We start from the raw sequence: 14,195 nt of genomic DNA, 5'->3' as shown, positions 1-14,195 counted from the left end.
CTTCATGCACACATCCCCGAATTCATGGCACCTTCAGTGTCCCTAGGGTTTTCCCAGTGACCCAGGCCTTATTTTGGTGTTTATTTTACACCTGAAGTTTCCCTTTATTGAATCCTTACATCCAAACAGTTTAAGTATTTATGTCCTAAGATCTTGGTAGCCATTGGAAAAAGTAATACTCATAAATTAAAGGGAATGTTTCTATTTTATTAACAAACCACTGTTGTTAACTAATGGGCAGTACAGCTTCTCACACTTGAGAATCACACTAGACACGGCCGTCTTCATTTCCTGTTCCCTGTTGATTTTTGAGCAGCAGCGCTTGCTTGCATTTTTATTGAAGCAGCCACTGAAGACCCAGCTCTCAAGGATGTGACGTCATTGGAAAGGGTGCAGCGCCACCTGCTGTTGGAACTGTGAACCATCTTGAGCTCGTGGCTCCCATGGTGTCTGTCCTCTGCTTGTCTCAACATTATCGTGTCACCTGCAGGTTTGCTGCATCTTGCCATGGAGTTTTAATGGCTCAGCACCTGCCTGAACTCGTCCCTGCGGCCTTGGGGCTGGAGGTGCCTGGGTGAGGGTGGAAGGTGGGATCTTTCCCCCTCCAGGAATCAGAGCCAAGTCTTTCTGGTCTGTCAGCACCAAAGGGCTGTCTGTTGGAGGACACGCAAGAAAACCAATGGTGTTGATTAAAGGGGTCTTGCATTCATAATGTGCCTTTTATGGAAAAATAAAATTTATCATCTGGGGAACTACTTAAAAACGGACTTTTGGAAGGTAGCCTGCAGTTTTTCTGGACAGTTGTGACAGATCAACTGAAAAAATGATTGATTTATCAAAATAAGAAGTGACTGTCTTTGTTAGGTACCTCCGATTCTGGCCCTTTTTTTTTTTTTTTTTTCTCCTTGTCTTTTTGGGGCCGCTCCCGCGGCATATGGAGGTTCCCAGGCTAGGGGTCCAATCGGAGCTGTAGCCGCTGGCCTACACCACAGCCACAGCAATGCGGGATCTGAGCCGCATCTGCCACCTACACCACAGCTCATGGCAACGCCAGATCCTTAACCCACTGAGCCAGGCCAGGGATCGAACCCGCAAACTCATGGTTCCTAGTCAGATTCGTTAACCACTGAGCCACGACAGGAACTCCAACCGTGAGTACTTTTTAAAGAAAAAAAAAATTAAAGAGATTTTTTTCAGGGGTGTTTTTTGTCTTGTAGGCCACATGTATGTTTTTGGAAAGTGAATTACTACTTGCTGCATGTCTTTGGGTTCTTGTAGGAGACTTCACGACTCCTGTTTGCCAACAGTTAAGTGGTGCCGGCCAAAGAGAGCGAGCAATGCTTATTCAACTTAAAGGAAGGCATTTGTTACTGTATTAACAGCTGTCCTGGGCCGTGTGGAAATGAAGAGAGAGGGTGCAGGATAGAGAGAGTGCACCCAGCAAAACCCAAGGCTCACCAAGAGCCGGCCCAGACCGAGCTCTGGTTCCCGTTTCTGCTTTCTCGTTTCCAGCTCCGTTCTCCAGGGCCTGCTCTGCCTCCTGGCCTTGTGACCGTCGCGTCTCTCTCCACTTCCCAGGGGGAGTTTTCTCTTCTCGGCAAATAGAAGATCTGTGACTCGACCAGTCAGACTTTCTTGAGGGTTGATGGTAGGGGAATTGACCCATTTTTAACTTTTCATTTCCAGAATTAACCATTTCCCAAAAAAATGTAGTTCTCAATATTAAATTTTTTTCCTTTAAGGCTTTTTGTTTGCAAATGGGATAGGTAACTGGACAATGAACTTAAGTATCCAGTGAAAACATGCAAGTGATTAAAAGTCAGAAAATGCAGTCCCGGAGTTCCTGTCGTGGCGCAGTGGTTAACGAATCCGACTAGGAACCATGAGGTCGCGGGTGCGATCCCTGCCCTTGCTCAGTGGGTTAACAATCCGGCATTGCCGTGAGCTGTGGTGTAGGTCGCAGACGCGGCTCGGATCCCGCGTTGCTGTGGCTCTGGCGTAGGCTGGCGGCTACAGCTCCGATTCAACCCCTAGCCTGGGAACCTCCATATGCCGTGGGAGCGGCCCAAAGAAATAGCAAAAAAAAAAAAAAAAGAAAATGCAGTCCCTGTGAGCTGCTTTTCTTAAGCGTCTTCACTGTGTCACTGTTTCCTGGGATACTTGCCTAAGGAGACTCAACAGCATGTAAACCTCTCCTGTTCTTTCTGAATTAATAATTTTGGCTTTAAAAGGAGAGTCAACTGTTGTCATAATTTATATTCTCGATGGTCCCATGCATCTCACCACATGACAATTCCTGTGTCGCGTGTGATCGGGAAGAGGTGATTCCGCTAGAACAGCTAGGACAATGAGCCAGCAGTCAAAGGACAGTCAAGGGACGTGTAGGAGGCCCCTTGACGCCAGACTCTGGGCACTGGGGAGGGGGAAGCGGCAGGCGCCGTGTCCGTCTGAGCTCCGCCTTGAGACGCTGCCCTGTCTCTGCAGTCCCCTGTTCTCGCTTAACGCCTGCTAGGAAGCCCTAGAAGCCTGCTCGGCCGCTTCTGTGCAGACACCGCCGCTCCCGCCCTTGCCTCCCTTGCCTCATGGCACGGAAACAGCGGCTGACCTCCCGGGGTGCTTTCCTTACCCGGGACTTGAGCAGAATGAACGAGTGTTTATTATTCCTAAGGGGGGTGTGTGTCTGTTTACATCATTGAGTTTTTAATCTTTCCAAATTATTGAATAACTTGGGTGAAGCTTTGGTTCTTTTTTTTTTTTTTTTTTTTTTTTTTTTTGTTGCTGTTGTTGTTGCTATTTCTTGGGCTGCTCCTGCGGCATATGGAGGTTCCCAGGCTAGGGGTTGAATCGGAGCTGTAGCCACCGGCCTACGCCAGAGCCACAGCAACGCGGGATCCGAGCCGCGTCTGCGACCTACACCACAGCTCATGACAACACTGGATCTGATCCTTAACCCACTGAGCAAGGCCAGGGATCGAACCTGCAACCTCATGGTTCCTAGTCGGACTCGTTAACCAGTGCGCCATAATGGGAACTCCGGCTGAGCTTTTTTTTTATACTAACGAGTTTTCATTTAAGGGAAGGGTAGTAATTGGAGTAAATATCCAGGAGTGGAGGCAATAAAGTTAATTTGTCAACTTCCTGTCACATCCAGAGGTGAGAAGGGGCAGGGTTTGTCAGTGCTTATTTATTTATGTATTTTTTTGTCTTTCGAGAGCCACACCCATGGCATATGGAGGTTCCCAGGCTTGGGGTTGAATCAGAGCTATAGCCACTGGCCTACACCACAGCCACAGCAACGCCGAATCCTCAACCCACTGAGCGAGGCCAGGGATCGAACCCTCATCCTCATGGATACTAGTCAGGTTTGTTAACCACTGAGCCATGACAGGCGCTCCCTATCAGTGTTTATTGTAAGCAGGTGAGACTTGAGTAGGAAAAGCAAGTCAGTGGGGGACTCTGTGCCTTGGTCCCTGGCACAGGATAGCGTTGTGGTGAACACCTGCGCAGTGGGTGCCCAGAGGCTCACAGCTAAGCCATGTGTCAAGGCCACTTTATTGTTAAATGTTCTGTCAGCAGTTTAAAATTCGTCCTGCTTTGGTGCCGTTGCGCGTGTGGCTGCGTGTTCTCCAGCTGGGAGCATAGGCGTGTTTGGAGACACGCGGGGGCGCTCTGGACCCCCCGAGTCAAGCGAGTATTACGGTAAAACAAGGCCCACAGTTTTTTGGTTGTTGCCGGTGCGTACGGAAGCACAATGTCTGAAAACTGTCTGTGCCTTACATGCGGACAACTTCCTTGCTAGAGAATGCCAGCCGGCGACTGAGCCTCCATTGAGTCACATGGAAACATCAGAGATCACTGGGAGTTTCCACTGTGGCAGATCTGACCACAGCAGCTCAGGTCCCTGCGGAGACACGGGTTCAATTCCCAGCCTGGCACAGAGGGTTAAGGGATCTGGCCTTGCTGCATCTGCAACGTAGGTTCCACCTTTTTGGATTCACTCCCTGGTCCAGGAACTTCCATATGCTGTGGGTACGACCATTAGAGAAAGAAACAAGTCACTGATCCCAGGTCATCATAACAAGTATAATAACGAAGATGTTTGAGATGCTGCGAGACTTAGCCAAGTGGGACTCCGAGCCGTGAAGTAGCAGATGCTGTTGAACCGTGGCCCTGATGGGCTTGTCTAACACAGGGATGCTAGAGATGGACAGTTTTTAAAAACTCGGTATCTGCAAAGTGTGCTCAAACGAAGTGTGCCCATCAGTAGCCCTGCGTGCTTTAATCTGGCCTGAACTGTGCATACGGCACAAGAATGGGGTCACGAAATGCTTCCCTAATGAGGACCGCAGACATCAACTGAGCTTTCCAGCCCGGAGCAGGGCCAGATGCTAGAGAGTCTGCAGGCGTAGACTCTGCTATCCTTGTTCCGAACCAGTCCCCCTCCTAAGGCACAAGTGGTTTAGGCCGTGAGTTACAGAAGCACCTCAGTTCGCCGTGCCGTCCGTCTGCCTGGCGGTTTCTGTGGGAGATACGATGCTCATGTGCTGCGCCTGTAAAAAGCTTTGGAAGCCTTATTCAGATTGCCTCTGAATCTTCAAGGTGAGAATGCTCTCACGCCTCAAGGGTTGTGGGTAAGAGACTAGTGACCTGGCTGCTGTCCGGGTCTGGCTGAGCGCACGCTGTGCACGTCTGGGGCTTTCCTCAGACTCAGTGAGTCAGAGCCCTGGAGGAGGGTGCCTGGAAGGACGGCGGCGAGGCTCGAGGGCTCTGAACGAGGCCAGGCTGAGAAGCTTGCCTTTGTTCCACAGGAGGAGTTGGAAGACTTGAGCGGGGGAGTCAGATGTCAGAGCTGTCCCTGAGAAGCCGTGTCAGGCGGGGACGGGGAAATGAGGTGGTTGGAGAGGAGAAGTGATGGCTGGGGGAGCAGGTTCACAGCAGGCTGGGCAAGGGGAGGAGCCTGAAGGAGGCCCGGGCTGGGGGAGGGCGGTGAAGCCGGTTTGGAAAAGAAAGCCTGCTGCTACTGTAGGGGATCGAGCCCTCAAACCCCTGCACTGTTAGATTCTAGGAATTGGGGTGTTGTCAGGGAAAGGGAATAGCAAGGAGATGGGGGACTGCCCAAGAATGGGGGCCCTAAACCAGGATGTCTTCCAGGAGGAGGAAGCCATGGGTGTGTCAGATGGTCTGATGCAGGTCAGGCAGGAGGAAGGCTGGGTGCTGCTGTCACCATGGTTCAGGTGGGAGGTGCGCCATTCAGGCTTGCAGGGGGAGAGGTGGCAGTTGGAGAGTCCCCTTGCAGAGGCTGTTGGTCAAGCCATGAAATGCGGCGGTCATGTACTTATTTGCTGGTGCTTAGGGAATGGATGTAGGAAACAAACCAGCTGAGGCTCCAGATTATGAAAAAACAAGAATGATAAGACTGTGCTGCACAGAAGAAAATTGACAGAACACTGTAAACCAGCTATAATGAAAAAAAATTAAACATTATATAAGACTGGAATGCAGAGACCCTGGAAGGGGCAGAAATAGCAGGCATTGTGCCCCTGTTGTGCGCTTCTGTTGCTCTTCTTTCTGCTGCTCAGTCTGAATTGTGGAGGGTAGCCTGCCTCAGCTTCCAAGTTCACATCCCACCTCCAGACCTAGAGAGTCCGCCCTGCGCACCAGCCGCAGTCCCACAGTATTGAGGGATAGAGCGTGCTTGGTCTGATCTGAGCTGGGGACCTGTCCTTGGTGTGGTCAGCTGTGATTGTGGTGAGTGGGAGACTGGTGTGTTCTATCAATACGCCGCCAGGAGCCAGGGGACCAAGACCAGAGTTTGCAGAGCAGCCATGGGGGCTGCTCTTGGAAAAGGTGGTCTCTAAGCTGACAGACCCCTCCCCGCCAAAACGAAGCGTCCAAAGCAGCGACGAAGGAAGTTCCTGTGCCAGGGTCGACCCCACACCATAGCAGCGCTCCAAACCACTGTGTGACAACGCCAGGTCCTTAACCCACTGAGCCCCAAGGGAACTCTTAAAGGCACAAGTTTAATTTATGTGTCTGGGATTTCTTTAAAATATATATATATATATATATATATATATATTTTCATAGGAGTTCCAGCTGTGGTGCAGGATTGGTGGTGTTTCTGGAGTCTTGGGACCCAGGTTTGATCCTCAGCCCGGTGCAGTGGGTTAAGGATCTGGTGTTACTGCAGCTGGGGTGTAGGTCACAACTGCGGCTCTGATCTGATCCCTTATCTGGGACACCCTGGTCTGGCAGGGTGGCCAAAAGGGGGAAAAAAAAAAATATATATATATATATATATGTGTGTGTGTGTGCGTGTCTTTGTTATAAAATGACAGTGTCCTATCAGTGTAAGCCCCTGGGCTCGAGTCCACTTGTTAGATGTACTACAAACTCGGCCCCTCGCCCTTTGTGCCGCTTGGAGCCAGTTAGTGACCTTTCTTTGCCTCAAGTATTTGATGTAATTTTATGGAATGGAACTGATAATAACAGTACATGTTCATGGGGTCTCTGAGGGCTTAATCAGGTGATGTGCGCACAGTTCTTAGCAGCATAACATCGGGGAGGTGGTAAGTACTTGCTGAGTTTTATGCTGAAGAAAAGTAACTTGACCTGTATCTTTTTTTTCAGCTGTACTTTATTTATTTTGAAATGATTTTTGTTCTTTCCGTTATAGCTGTCTTAAAAAGTGTTGTGTCACATTTTCTACTGTACAGCAAAGTGACCCAGTCACACATATGTATACATTTTTCTTCTCACATTATCCTCCATCATTCTCCACCCTAAGTGGCCAGATACGGTTCCCAGGGCTGCACAGTTTGTTCCAGATATAGTTTGAAAATCCAGTTCAGGGCCTTAGAATGTCTGTTTCGTTATCCGTAACAGAGCGGGTGTGCTCACAAGGCTTGTTTGCTCAGTTGTGAGACTTCGAAGGACAGTAGGCGCAGAGCCCGATCGCCGTGCAGGTGTGAGTCGGGCCTGCCTGGCGGGGCCGCTGCGTCAGGATATTACTGTATCGGGGCTCATGGACCACCAGGCTGAGGTCTGGAAAAAAGGAGAGCCTGGATCCTGGATCCTGACTTCCAGATGTGATGTTTCTTTCCTTTTCCCCTCTTGGGGGAGAATACCCTCTGGTAGCTTCCTAGACTTTATCCGTCTGTATTCGGACCTTAGACTTGATAATTTCAAGTATGCAATTCTAGTTTGGAGTTAGTTCAATCAAGGCATCGCTCTGTTTTCTTCCAGTTTCCAGTGTTGCTGTTGAAAAATCAGATTCCGTTGACTCTTGATCCTTTGTGTATCACCAGGTTTTTTCATCAGGAAATTCAGGATTTGACCTTTGCCTCTGGTGCTCTGAAGTACAGTGCATCTTCACACAAGTCTCTGCATTTGTCATGCCAGGGCCTTGGTGCATCCTTTCAGTCTGGGAACTTAGCTGCTTCTAGGAGGAAATTACCAATGCTATAAGGAGGCGGTGTTTTAGCTGTGCCTCCTTATTGCTGTGTTGAATTTTAACGGGCTCTGAGCATAGTACTGTTTTTATTCATTTTTCCGTGTTGATGTATACCTGGCTTTATTTCCCTAGTTCTTCCTCCAAAAACCATATGAAATGTTCACTAGTTACCACTGTGCTTGATGGTGGTGTTTTTTTTACAAAATTTGAGCTACTCACCTAGCCAAACCTAAGTTGGGAGAAAATTGGAGATCTTTTCAAGTCCTCTTGCGTAGTTAACCTCACTTCTGCGAAAAATAAGGAATTTCCCCCAACAGTGAAGTTTTTTTTTTTTTTTTTTTTTTTTTAAAACCTTTTAATAAACCCAAGAAAATACAGGATAATTAAGAAATACAGGAGTTCCTGCTGTGGTGCGGTGGGTTAAAGATTCGGCATTGCTGCAGCCGTGGCTCAAATTTTTTTTTTATTTTTTTAATTTAAAAAAATTTTTTTTTAGGGCCATGCCTGTGGCGTGTGGAAGTTCCCAGGCTAGGGGTTGAATCGGAGTTGTGGCTGCTGCCCTGTGCCACAGCCACAACAACACAGGACCTGAGCCACATCTGTGACCTACAGCACAGCTCACAGCAATGCTGGATCTTTAACCCACTGAGTGAGGCTAGGGATTGAACCCGTGTTCTTATGGATACTAGTCAGGTTCATTACTGCTAAGTCACGTCGGGAACTCCATGTGGCTCAGGTTTGATCCCTGACTCAGGAACCTCCATATGCCTCGAGTGTGGCCATTGAAAAAAAGAAAAAAAGAAAAGCAACTGAACGTAGTTAGAAATGTACTCTTCAGCGCCCGGGGTTAGCCCAGACTGTCCAGTGTGGGAGCTGTCACGAGAGCTCACCTGTGCCTCTCCTATCCCTGGCAGACCTTGCTGTGGAGCTGGGCTCAGCCCATACTTGGATGGTCAAAACTGCAACCCCAGAATGTTCTTTGTTTTTTCTTTTCTTTTGTGGCCATATCTGCGGCATGCAGAACTTCTGGGGCCAGGGCTCGAACCCACGCCACTGCAATGACACTGAGCCACAGCAGTGACAATGCCGTATCCTTAATCTGCTGAACCACCAGGGAGCTCTGCCATTTTAATGTACTTGAGAAAGAAATGGTGCAAATGTGAGATTTTTGATGCATCCGTGTGAGGTCATTGCGTGGTGTGACGCTGGAAGTCTGGCTGGCAGTGTTCCACAGCAAATGCAAGTTTTGTACAGAACATCCAGTGTAGCACCTGCAGATATTCCTTGAGGAACCTCTGGACACAGTGGAAGTGAGGCCTTCTGGGAAATGGGTGCGGAGCCTCTGCGGCTCTGGGGCAAGGTGTGCCTTCGGGTCAAGATCCGTGCGCACACGTGCGGCAGAACATCCTCTCTGGGGGAGTCCTTTGTGTGTCCTGTTGCAGTAGGTTGGCTCTTTTCAGTTTAACAAACATCTCCCTTTCTGCCCAAATAAAGTAAAGGCTCATCCTCAAGCTGAGGCAGCCTGCAAATTTGTTTTCATCTTCCTGAGTCTGAATTTTGAGCAGAAGTGGGATGGCTTGCTTTTCTGCTTTGATTCTGGCTTGCAGCAGGTTTGAGGGGAGTACACTTCTTTGGCCAGTAATTTTTGAGCAAAGTATTTTGGTATTGTGAAGGTTACAGGGGTTTACCATTAAAAATATTCGGAGCCTGTGGCTGAAGATTACAAAACCCACGTGGAATTCGACTAAAGATTGGCTTAACTTTGCATACTTTCTCTAGCCAGAGATACTGTTTCTGTTGTCCTTGTCTGGTCAACAGTGAAAAATCATGAGATACACAAAAAGTGGTCTGTTGTTAATAGATAAGGAATTAGGAGTTCTCTTGTGGTGCAGCGGGTTAAGAATCTGATGTCGGCACTTCTGTGGTTTAGATCACTGCTCTGGCCAGGGTTTGATCCCTGGCCCGAGAAGTCACACATGCAGGTGCAGGGGAACAAAAACAAGGAAGGAATCAGTGGAAGCCGACTCGAAGATGACCCAGAAGTTGGAACGGTTAGGGCGTCACTGTAGCTGTGATTGCAGCCGAGGTAAATTGGAAGAGAACACTCTCTGGAAAGCCCCCAAATACTTGAAAATTAAACAAAGATGATAACATAAAGGAAAAGAAAACAAGGTTTTGTTTTGTTTTTGCCATAGCAGTGACCCAAGCTGATGCAGTGACAGGGCTGCCAGATCCTTAGGCACTAGGCCCACCAGGGAACTCTGAAAATATTTTAACTTGAAAGTGAAAGCAAAGCATATCAACATTTGTGGGGCATAATCAAAGTCGTGCTTATAATAGAGAAGTTAATAGAATTAAATGCTTGCTACAGAAAACAAAAGAGATCTCAACAATCTAAGCTTCTGCCTTAAGAAACTTTTAAAAGAAGATTGATTTCGAAACAAGCAGAAAGAAGAAAATAATGAAAATAAGGGCAGAATTTCACAGAATTGAAAACAAACACAGTAAAGAAAATCAGTGAAACTGAAAGTTGGTCTTTTGAAAAAATCAAATTGATAAACCTCTAACCAGCCTGAGAAAAATGAAACACTTAAAATGAATAAAAATTAATTAAATATGAAAGTTAAAAATTCATCAGTTTTGGAGTTCCCGTCGTGGCTCAGCGGAAACGAACCTGACTCATATCCATGAGGACACGGTTCAGTCACTCACTGGCCTCGCTCCGTGTGTTAAGGATCCAGTGTTGCTATGAGCTGTGGTGTAACCCGCAGACACGGCTGGTGTCCCAAGTTGCTGTGGCTGGGGTGTAGGCTGGCAGCTACAGCTCAGATTTGACCCCTAGCTTGGGAACTTCCATATGCTGTGGGTGTGGCCCTAAAAAAATTTAAAAATTCACCTGTTTTTAAAAGTACACTCTTAAAAAGCAGGGGTTCCAGGAGTTTCTGTCGTGGCTCCACAGTAACGAACTCGACTCGTTTCCTTGAGGGCACGGATGGGATCCCTGGCCTGGTCTTGCTCAGGGGGTTAAGGATCCGGTGTTGCCGTGAGCTCCTGTGTAGGTTTGCAGATATGGCTTGGATCCCGAATTGCTGTGGCTGTGGTGGAGGCGGCTGCTCCAATTCGACTCCTAGCTGGAAACTTCCATGGCCGTGGGTGTGGCCTTAAAAAGAAAAAGCAGGAGTTCCTGTCGTGGCGCAGTGGTTAACGAATCCAACTAGGAACCATGAGGTTGCGGGTTCGATCCCTGCCCTTGCTCAGTGGGTTAAGGATCCGGCGTTGCCGTGAGCTGTGGTGTAGGTCACAGATTCGGCTCAGCTCCTGTGTTGCTGTGGCTCTGGCGTAGGCCAGTGGCTACAGCTCCGATTGGACCCCTGGCCTGGGAACCTCCATATGCCGCGGGAGCGGCCCAAGAAAATGGCAAAAAGACCAAAAAAAAAAAAAGCAAATCCTTCCATATGTAATAACTTTCGAAGCCACAGGCGGCTGAGAGTATATCGGGGAACGTTCTGTGCCTTCCACCAGGGTCAGCCCTTTGCAGCCTCCTGGGGCCACGCTCTCCCTCTGCGTGTGCTTCTGGGTCCATCCCTGGGTTGTGGTAGGTCTCCTGACACGTTGCTCCTGCAGCGCCAGCATGCGCTTGGGAACCAGGACCTTCCGGACCCGCACAGGCACAGGCGCCTCATTGTCCCTGGACCTTAGCAGTGATTCCGTGGGGCCTGAGCCAAGTCCTTATTTGTATTCCTTCAGTTTTCTTCAGAATGTCCTCATGCCCTTTTTTTTTTTTTTTTTTTTTTTTTTGCCTTTTGTCTTTTTGTCTTTTGTTGTTGTTGTTGTTGTTGTTGCTATTTCTTGGGCCGCTCCCGCGGCATATGGAGGTTCCCAGGCTAGGGGTTGAATCGGAGCTGTAGCCACCGGCCTACGCCAGAGGCACAGCAACGCAGGATCCGAGCCACGTCTGCAACCTACACCACAGCTCACGGCAATGCCGGATTGTTAACCCACTGAGCAAGGGCAGGGACGGAACCCGCAACCTCATGGTTCCTAGTTGGATTCGTTAACCACTGCGCCACGACGGGAACTCCCTCATGCCCTTTTCTTGTTTTTATTGCCTACTTTTTTCTTTAAGAGTTTTATTTTGAAATGATTTTATTTTTTTCTATTTTTAAAGTTTCATTGAAGTATAGGTGATTTACACGTTGATTAGTTTCTGCTGTATAACGTGCCCCTTGTTCAGAGCCAGGGTGTGCATTTTGTTGTCGTGTCTCCAGAGGGTCCCCGTGTCTTGAGCAGTCTTCCCGCCTTCGTTGTCCTCACGTTGCCATCTCACACTGTCCCACGTTGTGCACTTTGAAAGATTTCCTCGTGATTGGATGCAGGCAATACTCGAGGGTGACCTGTACTGCCCATTTCATCATATCATGAGGTACCCAGCACTGGTTTGTTCCTTGTTTTTTGTCTTTTTAGGGCCGCTCCCACAGCATATGGAGGTTGCCGGGCTAGGGGTCTAATTAGAGCTGTAGCCGCCAGCCTACACCAGAGCCACAGCAACACGGGATCTGAGCTGCGTCTGCGACCTACACCACAGCTCATGACAACGCTGGATCCTTAACCCACTGAGCCAGGCCAGGGATCGAACCCGCAACCTCATGGTTCTTAGTCGGATTCGTTTCTGCTGCACTGTGACAGGAACTCCAGTTTGTTCCATTATTGATAATACTACATTTCATCACTTGATTTAAGTGGTGTCCACCGGATCTTTCTTTTTCTTTTTGACCATGCCCCTTGCATCTGGAAGTTGCCAGGCTGGGAATCAAACCTACATAGCCACATTAGTGACAGCACCAGACCCTTCACTCACTGTGCTGCCAGGAAACTCCCAGATCTCTTCATTGTAATACATTTTCCTTTTTTGGCCACACCTGCGCCCTATGGAAGTTCCCTGGCCAGGGATTGAAGCCGAACTGCAGCTGCGACATCCACCAGGTCCTTAACCCACTACACCACAGCAGGCACGCCCAAATTTTCCTTTTTATAAATAAGTGATCTGTGTGTGATGCTTTCGGCCTCTCGCCACATCACACACTTGCTCCCGTTGACTTCGGCACTGGTGGGTGGGCTTTGCCTGGTCTGTGACTCCTCTAGAGGCCCCCACACAGCGGTTTTCGGAGGTGGCCATTCCTTCTACGTTTGCTCGTGTTCCTCTTGGTTTCTGCCGTCTGTATTTATTACTTGAATGCTACTGTATACTTGTGTGTTCCTTTTTTTTTTTTTTTACCAATAAGATATATTCTAGTTATCATTCCTTTTTTTTCTTTTTGGGGGCCACACCTACGTCATGCGGAAGTCCTCCAGCTAGGGGTCAGAACGGCGCCACAGCGGTGACCCGAGCTGCTTCAGTGACCCTAACCTGCTCAGGCAATCATTACTCCTTTTACCCTCAGATTTACTAACCTTGGTGAGGGGACCCCCCCCATTGCCATTCCACACGCCACCTCTTCGGCACCTGCCCGCACTGGCGAGTTGCTCGGAAGCGAGTTTCCTTTGTCTCTTAGAAGCCCCCCGTCTTCTTGCACGACTCTTAGGATGGGATGTGCTCTGGAATTCAGCCCTTTTCAGGGTGTTGAAAGATAAAGTGGTGCCTGTGTCACACACGTGTAGCACCCCCAGGAGGACTTGTCATCACACGGCTTCAAGCTTGTGACACAAAGTGTGACTCGTTACACTGAGCAGGGTCTTGGGTTATGTGGCTGTAGGGATCCTTCCTGATAGTGAACCTTTGCTCGATGTGAAATTTTAATGCCACCAGGAAAGGAATTCTCTAGGGATTTCTCCAGAGGATTCACTTTTTATTTCATTTTTATTTTTTATCATTTTTATTTTATTTTTTGTCTTTTTGTCGTTTCTAGGGCCGCTCCCGTGGCATGTGGAGGTTCCCAGGCTAGGGGTCTAATTGGAGCTGTAGCCGCCGGCCTACACCACAGCCCTAGCACCGCGGGATCTGAGCCGCGCCTGTGACCCACAGCACAGCTCATGGCAATGCTGGATCCTTAACCCACTCACTGAGCAAGGCCAGGGATTGAACCCGCAACCTCATGGTTCCTAGTCGGATTCATTGACCACTGCGCCACGATGGGAACTCCAGATGATTCACTTTTTAGATTTTGAAAAATACTGGAGAGACACTGTTCATAGAAATACTAGTATTTGATCCTTGAAGCTGCGTGACGTGCTAGGATGTGCCTGTGGACAAAGCAGCTCATCGCCGCCATCTGGACTGCTGCTAAGTTAACAACTGTGCGGCGTCCCAACAGGCTCACTTCTTCGCACAGGAGCCTCAAGTGCCTGATCTTGGACAGGATGGTAGCAGTCGCATCTTTGGAAATCTGCTCGAAGGATTTTAGCCTCACGGAACCATGGGCGTGGAACCACCTGGCTCTTGGGCACCTTGGCAGGGGATGCGTGGTGCCCACAGGCACCAAGAAAGGCTTCGTTGCACCACAGCGTGGCCTCTGTGCTCTGGACTGGGAGGTGGGGCGTGAGGCTGGTGGGGGTCCTCGCCTTTCCCTCTCAGGCCCTGCCTCAGCCTCTCCTCCCTGAGCCCCAGAGTCCCGTCCTGCATGTGTTTCCGGGACCTGGCCTGTATCCCGCAGGCCTCTGCGAAGCCCGCCCTCTTTTTTAAGTGCCGTGGGGTGGGCGGCCACTGTTGCTAGTTTCGGGTGTTGGTGTTGTGAGGCCGCTTGTG

The 14,195-nt window shown here is 49.1% G+C and overlaps 1 protein-coding gene across 9 annotated transcripts in view; it reads left to right on the top strand.

Moving 5' to 3' along the window:
- The window catches only part of GNB1 (G protein subunit beta 1), an 85,429-nt gene that overhangs the window by 26,894 nt on the left and 44,340 nt on the right, over positions 1–14,195 (top strand). The window lies entirely within an intron of this gene.

Source organism: Sus scrofa, chromosome 6 (assembly GCF_054392235.1).
Source record: "Sus scrofa isolate SSC_HxYL_T2T_F1_AM1 chromosome 6, Sscrofa_HxYL_maternal_Yorkshire_Landrace_v2.0, whole genome shotgun sequence".
Taxonomy (NCBI): domain Eukaryota; kingdom Metazoa; phylum Chordata; class Mammalia; order Artiodactyla; family Suidae; genus Sus; species Sus scrofa.
The sequence above is the reverse complement of the archived record's forward strand: the minus strand, read 5'-3'. Positions and strand labels throughout refer to the sequence as shown.